Raw genomic sequence first — 7,300 nt, forward strand, 5'->3', positions numbered from 1 at the left:
AATAGCTCAGCTGGAAGAGCAGTCGCCCGGCAAGTGAAAGGTCTCGGGTTCGATTCCCGATTCAGCGATTTTCGGATCTATATTTTTCTCTTGCATTCATTTATTTATTTTCCGTAGGGGGGTTAAAGGGGTATTGAAATTAAATCTCAAAATATGAGATTATTTCATATTTAAAATCTTGGCCGTGTCCAAGTAAAAATTTGGTGCCTTGTGCACCGGTATTTAATTCTAACGAAAAATTATTTAGTTTCGTTAGGATAACGCATTGTCATCCGCGATTTGGCTCTTGTTGCCCGTCTTATACGTTAAATTTATATTTATATTACAGAGCCTTGTTAAAACTCTTATATTTGATACACGCTGGCTTAAAAAATGCGTTTGTTTACCAACATTAATATATATAACAGAGAAAAGTATAGAATCGAAAGGATCTGAATAGCTCAGCTGGAAGAGCAGTCGCCCGGCAAGTGAAAGGTCTCGGGTTCGATTCCCGATTCAGCGATTTTCGGATCTATATTTTTCTCTTGCATTCATTTATTTATTTTCCGTAGGGGGGTTAAAGGGGTATTGAAATTAAATCTCAAAATATGAGATTATTTCATATTTAAAATCTTGGCCGTGTCCAAGTAAAAATTTGGTGCCTTGTGCACCGGTATTTAATTCTAACGAAAAATTATTTAGTTTCGTTAGGATAACGCATTGTCATCCGCGATTTGGCTCTTGTTGCCCGTCTTATACGTTAAATTTATACTAATTGTTTAATTTTATTTTTTAGTGGCTACTGTACAATGATAACTTTTTTCTTTAATCTCATGCAAAAACGAAAGTCTGTACCAAACTTCAGTTTGCTAACATTTCTTGTGAGATATCGCTCAATTTTTATCTAAAGTAACTATAGTATAAAATATATCGAGAGTCACTATAAAAGCTACACGCATGCACATACATATGCAAATACACAAGCATGTGCGCACGTAACCATAGCTATATGTTTACATATACATATTTTTTAATATATCTTTTAATGAACTTTGCAAAAATATGTGAAATCCCACTAAAAAAGACATCACAGATGTAAAAAAAGTGCTAAATTATATCTTTCGCAACAATAATTCTTTACAAATAGTCGTAATCAAATATATTATCTTCTCAAAAATTAAGTTTATAGCCAAAATAATTTTTTGCAAAAATTAATCATTATCAAAAATATTTTTTCAAAAATTATATTTATAAATTATATTTTATTTTTGTTAACAATACTAAAAAAAAATTAAAATATTAGCATTAAAAAGTAGTGAAATCAAAAAATTGCACTAAGTAAATGACAACATAATATATAATATTTAGATAAATTTTCTATAATGGTACAAATGTATAATTATTGCTTTATTTTAAAATGTTTATAATATATATAATAAACTAAATTCACTAAAATATATATATTTATTTATTTCTCTTTAAATTTAAATAACATGAATAATTATGTAATTAATTTAAACTGGAATGTATATACATTGTAAAGTTATTATATATTTTTATAAAATATTTAGATAAAAATTTATATATAATAAAATAAATTATTTATCTCTAAATAATTATTTAATTCAAATATATTTAAATGTATATTCAAAAAAGGTAATATAAGGCACAAAAAATTAAATTTAGAAAAGTAAAAAATTTAATGTTAAATAAAAATTTTAAATTTAAATTAAAAAATAAAAGTAAAAAAAATGTAATGTACAAAAAATACTTAGCGCTGTTTTTATATTGTATCCCTTTAACTACAAAACATCCTTAAAAATGATTATCAGTAACGAAAGATGTTTATACAGGATATATCAGAAGTCGCATCCTATCTTTAGAGAGTGAATTGATGAAGTCAAAATAAGTCGAAATTAAAGAATCATGAAATTACATTTGAACCTTTTTTATAAAAAAAATTTATAAAAATCTTTCCTCAATGGTCATTTATTATAAATAATTAGTTAAACTACAACGTTTTGGCTGTCATTGCAGCCCTTTTCAAGTAAATCTATAAACAGTTACATAAAAATAATTATAATTTTAATACAAACATTTCATCACAACAAATAATTATAAATTCATATACAAAAATATGTTACATACCAAACGTAAATGCATAATAAATTAATACAGTAAATTAAATTCACTGCAAACCATCCACCATATTCACAATTGTTTTAAAATAATTATAAATTCAAATAATTATAAATTCATATACAAAAATATGTTACATACCAAACGTAAATGCATAATAAATTAATACAGTAAATTAAATTCACTGCAAACCATCCACCATATTCACAATTGTTTTAATGAACAATGTAGAATTGACGGTAGCAAGCGAGGAATAAATAGATGTTAACAGCTAGCAAGAATCTTAGTCACTAATCTTTAAGAAAATCGAAACAAAACTAATGTGTCTTTCGCAATCTAAAATCTCATAACAAAGTCAAATAAATAAATAAATAAATAAAAATAATTTAAATAGCGTCAAGAACACGATCATAAATCCCACTAAAATTCTCCGTATCTTTCTGTAAATTAATGCCTTTACTTTGTTTTTTTATATAAAACATTTCTGCAATTTCTCTTTTTCTTGTTTGTTTTTCTTGATGCAAGATAACCTTCTTTATAAAAAAATTTATAATGAAAATAATGCGCTTTAAACATCTATCTTAAAATTCTAATTGCGATCAGGGAGACATTGCAGATGCTTTAAAACATGTATCAGGATAAAGAAATTTTTACTCATTTATATTTGGATTGATTAATTAAACACTTTGAAGCATTTTTCTCAGACCATAACTTCTATCACAAAAAAATGACAAATTACTTGAATACTTTTTGTAATACTACTTTTACTATATATTTGTTAGTTATAATATTTTTGTTATAATCTCAACAATTAAAAATTTATAATTCAAGTAAAAATAATCTATAAAAATTTTTCAATTATTTAATTAGAAACTCTTTAAACTTTAAAGAAGGCTCAAACGTAATTTTGTTATTCTTTATGTTTGACTCATTTTAACTTTATCAATTCATTCTTCAAAGGTGTAACGTGACTTGTGATACACCCCTTATGGAAATTTATCACGAGTAAGTCCAATTAATCACTTATTTCGAGTACTTAAATTACTTCCTATCAGTATATTAAATGATACTGATATACAGTAATTTAAGTAGGTACTCGAAATAAGTGATACATTGATATACAGTAATTTAAGTTCTCGAAATAAGTGATTAATTGGACTTACTCGTGATAAATTTCTATAAGGAACTCTGTATGTATATCATGTGCTGCAACAATGAAGTAACTAAAAAGTCAAAAAATTTTTTTAAATATTAAAGTAGCCTACTTGATATGAAATACTCCATATACATTAATTAATATGTGCTAAAGACGTATACATATATGTGCTCAATAATTTTGATCAGTATATGTTTATTGTTTTACTAAACTGAGTTTTTAATATTGTTTAAGATTTAGATGAAAAAAAAAATTAAACAGATTAAAATTATAATATTCCTACGGTCTTGCAAGAATTATATTATACTCAAGACCTTATTTCATTGTGTTTACATTGTATTAATTTCACGGTCTTTACATGAAATGGATTATTTCGAGATCGTGTTATCCGCGTGATTGTCGAGATCGTGTTATTCACGTGATCGTATTGTTTTCATCATATGATGACTGAACGGATACGAAGCCAACGATTTCGGCAGCGAGACGCTCACTCTTGAGTCTAACGTACTGCGAGACAGACGTCTCCAAGCGAGCTATAGTCCGTGAACACTTAGCGAAATTTAGACTTGTATCAAGTTTCCAAATACATCAAGTTTTTTAAATTAATCTAAGCACGTAATTTCCTTCATTACAAATCCAGCGAAGAGCACTCTCAATTACGTCCTACTCCTTAACAAATATATTACTATTGAAGGTGTCAGCCAATTAGGTATTACACAACTAAATGAAAATTACAGACGATGCAATAATTTACTGAAAATTTTTTTTATTGATTCAAATCTAGTAAATTTATTTTTATAATTTTTACTTAGTTTTATGATTGATGATGACACAATCGAATTCCAGTGAACCAACAACTCAATATAGTAATCGAATATGTTTTAATTATTATATTACAGATTTAATACATTAGCGTTATTATTTAACAAAAAATCCAATGTTGCCCAATTGTTGAATCTGTTTAATATGACAATTATTACATGTTACATTATATACCCAGATAGCCACAGTAATTATTATGACATCATTTTGATCATCAAAATGATGTCATAATAATTACTGTGGCTATTTGATGTTATCAAGAGACACGGTAGTGTCTCGCGACCAGTTAAGGGCGTAGCGGAGACACCGTGTATCTTAACGCGAGTCGGACATTTGAGTCTTTATAATATTTCGAATCCTCAATAATGGCTGAAGCAATCGAGTTTATACTAGACTTAATTGATAGATTGAGTTCGAATTATATAATAAAAGTGTCTTTATTTCTGCTCTACGTGATTTGTAAGCAGAGATATATAAATGCAAAGTCGAAATATGAAAAATTTCTATTAAGAAACGTCCCCGTCATCATTATCATCATTATCATCATCGACCACGCATACATAGTAGTATCGTGCTACACGTATTCACACGTATACAACACATGCGCACACATATATCACACGTACACAACACATGCAAGATGCATGTAGTGGTAATTTTGTCCATCTCGCACGTTTTACAACAGATGGCGATAGTGGCGCTCCGCCATATCGGCAGCGTGCGGGGTTATGTTGGCTAACTCTCTCTCTCTCTCTCTCTCTCTCTCTCTCTCTCTCTCTCTCTCTCACTCTCTCTCTCTCTCTGAAGTGGAAAAGACGTGTGTCACATCGCTCCGTCAAAATACTGAGTTTTCACCGGTAAACAGTGGAATAGAAGTATAATAAGTTATTCAAGTTACGCTGCCATAAAAAGGGGATAACTATGAAAGTTATCTAGCCGGGATATGGCGATCTGTGACAGTGAGCAGTGAATTTATTCTTCGGGGCATTGAAGTCTCGTAAGACAAGTAGACATTATACGTGGACACAATAGTGCTGACGTGTGAAAGTGGATCACAGGTGAGTGATCGATTAGGCTGATATTAGCGGTTTCGGCCGGTAATTATCGGCATGGACGATGAATATGCAGAGTATCGATGCTCGGCATGTAGGAAGGCAATAAAGAATAAAGTCGTCAAATGCAAAACTTGTATAAATAAGCTTTTTTACCATCCAGGATGTGTAATTAAGCATAAAATTCTGGACAGTAGACAAGAATTAGTGCCGTGTAAAGGCCCATTTGAGGAGTTTTTGATTGATAGTAAAGAAACAAACATGAAGACGGCAGGAAGAGATAGGACATCGTCTACAGGATCCGTGGGATCTGCAGGATCGTTCACAAGTAAAGGATCAGGCATTGATGTAAAAGTAGACTGGATCATAAAAACTGTAAAGGAAATAAAAAATGAAACAGCCTGTAAAAATGAAATTAAACTAATGATTAAAAAAGTAGTTCAAGAAGAATTAGTAAATGTTAAGCAAGAACTGGAAAACTTGAAGAAAATGATACAGGGAGTAACATGTGTATCAAAGGAAGAATCGCAGATAAGCTAAAGTGAAGCGGTTAAAGGGAAGAAGGAAGAAAACGTTATAATTGTTAAGCCGAAAATGCAACAAGAGAGTGAAGCCACTAAAAAATTGATAAAAGAAAAGGTGGATATTAAGAGTATGGCTATGGGAATAACGAAATTAAGGAAAGGAAGCAAGGGAACAGTGATCGTGGGTTGTGAAACCGGCGAGGAGGTGAAAAAATTGAAGGAGACAGTTCAAGCTAAGCTGGGAAAAAATTATAAAGTGATAGAGTCGCCTCAATCAAAACCAAAGATAAAAATTATTAATATAGGTGTAGAAGAGATGAAATTAGATGATAATGAACTTATAAATACGATAAAGATGCAGAATAAAATAGATACAGCAAATATGCGAATTGTGAAGAGAATGATCAAAGAAAGGAGAAATAATCAATCTGAAAGAAAAGGAAATGAAGAAGGGTCAATAATAATAGAAGCAGATGAAGAGACACATGAGCTGATATTGAAGAAAGGAAAGCTAAGTGTAGGATGGAAGAAGTGTCCGGTATTTAATCACATCAATGTTAAAAGATGTTTCAAATGCTGGGGATATTATCATATTGCAAAAAATTGTACGCGAGAGGAAGCATGCTATAAATGTGCAGGAAGTCATAACTCGCGTGATTGTACAGCGACAAAGAAGAAATGTGTGAATTGTATGTTCAAAAATCGAACATACAATCTGAATATAAGCGATGACCATGACGCCCTTAGTCCGGAATGTCCGACCTTTAAGAGGGCGCTACGGGAGGAGAAGAGGAGAGCAGGCTGGGAGGACGCTAAATAGCAACCACAGGAAGAAGCGGAGATAATACTATATACAAATGCGCAAAGTTTAATTGCGCACAGAGATGAGATACAACATCAGATCATGAAGAAAATAAATCCTGCGTTCTTAGCATTCTCGGAGACCAGAGTGACTGAGGATATCGAAGACAGTGAAGTGAACGTTCCGGGTTATAGTATAGTTAGATGTAATGCTGAGAATAGGAATACGGGAGGAGTTATTTTATACGTTAGAAGCGATATTAAATATGAAATAGTACTAGAGGGAAAAAAAAAATTAGAATCGAATTGTTGGTGTGTTGCGGTAGAAGTAAAAGATAAATTATATAAAGGAGTGATAATGGTAATATATCACTCACCGAGCGCATCGCACGGAGATTTCTTGAGATTTTTCGAGGATATAGTAGAAGAGTTTATAATAAAGGGAGAATGCATGGTAATAGGAGATTTTAATATAGATCTTATGAGAGATTCGTTTTATGCGAATAAACTGCAAACGACAATGCTAAGCTTAGGTATGAAACAATATGTTAACGAACCGACGAGAATTACGAAAGACAGTCAGACAATTATAGATTTGATCTTCGCTAATAATAATAAAATAGTACAGGTAATTCATGAACCTAAAATTACGGATCACGCGTGGCTGAAAGTTGAGCTGAGTGTTAGTAAAACTGAAAGTAAATATAGAGAATTTAGTGCTAGGAATTATAAAGAGTTTGATGAAAATAAATTTGCTATATTAGTGAAAAATAAATTACAAGAAAGCCAGGAATGTCAGTGTGAATGTATGGGTGTCAGTGAGAGGG

At 30.7% G+C, this 7,300-nt stretch overlaps 1 pseudogene; it reads left to right on the top strand.

Annotated features, from left to right (window-relative positions):
* Positions 1 to 5,071: 5,071 nt before the first annotated feature.
* Positions 5,072 to 6,591, top strand: LOC146724267 (uncharacterized; annotated as a pseudogene).
* Positions 6,592 to 7,300: the final 709 nt, after the last annotated feature.

This window comes from Nylanderia fulva, unplaced genomic scaffold (genome assembly GCF_048542155.1).
Source record: "Nylanderia fulva isolate GAGA-0341 unplaced genomic scaffold, ASM4854215v1 Scaffold140, whole genome shotgun sequence".
Taxonomy (NCBI): domain Eukaryota; kingdom Metazoa; phylum Arthropoda; class Insecta; order Hymenoptera; family Formicidae; genus Nylanderia; species Nylanderia fulva.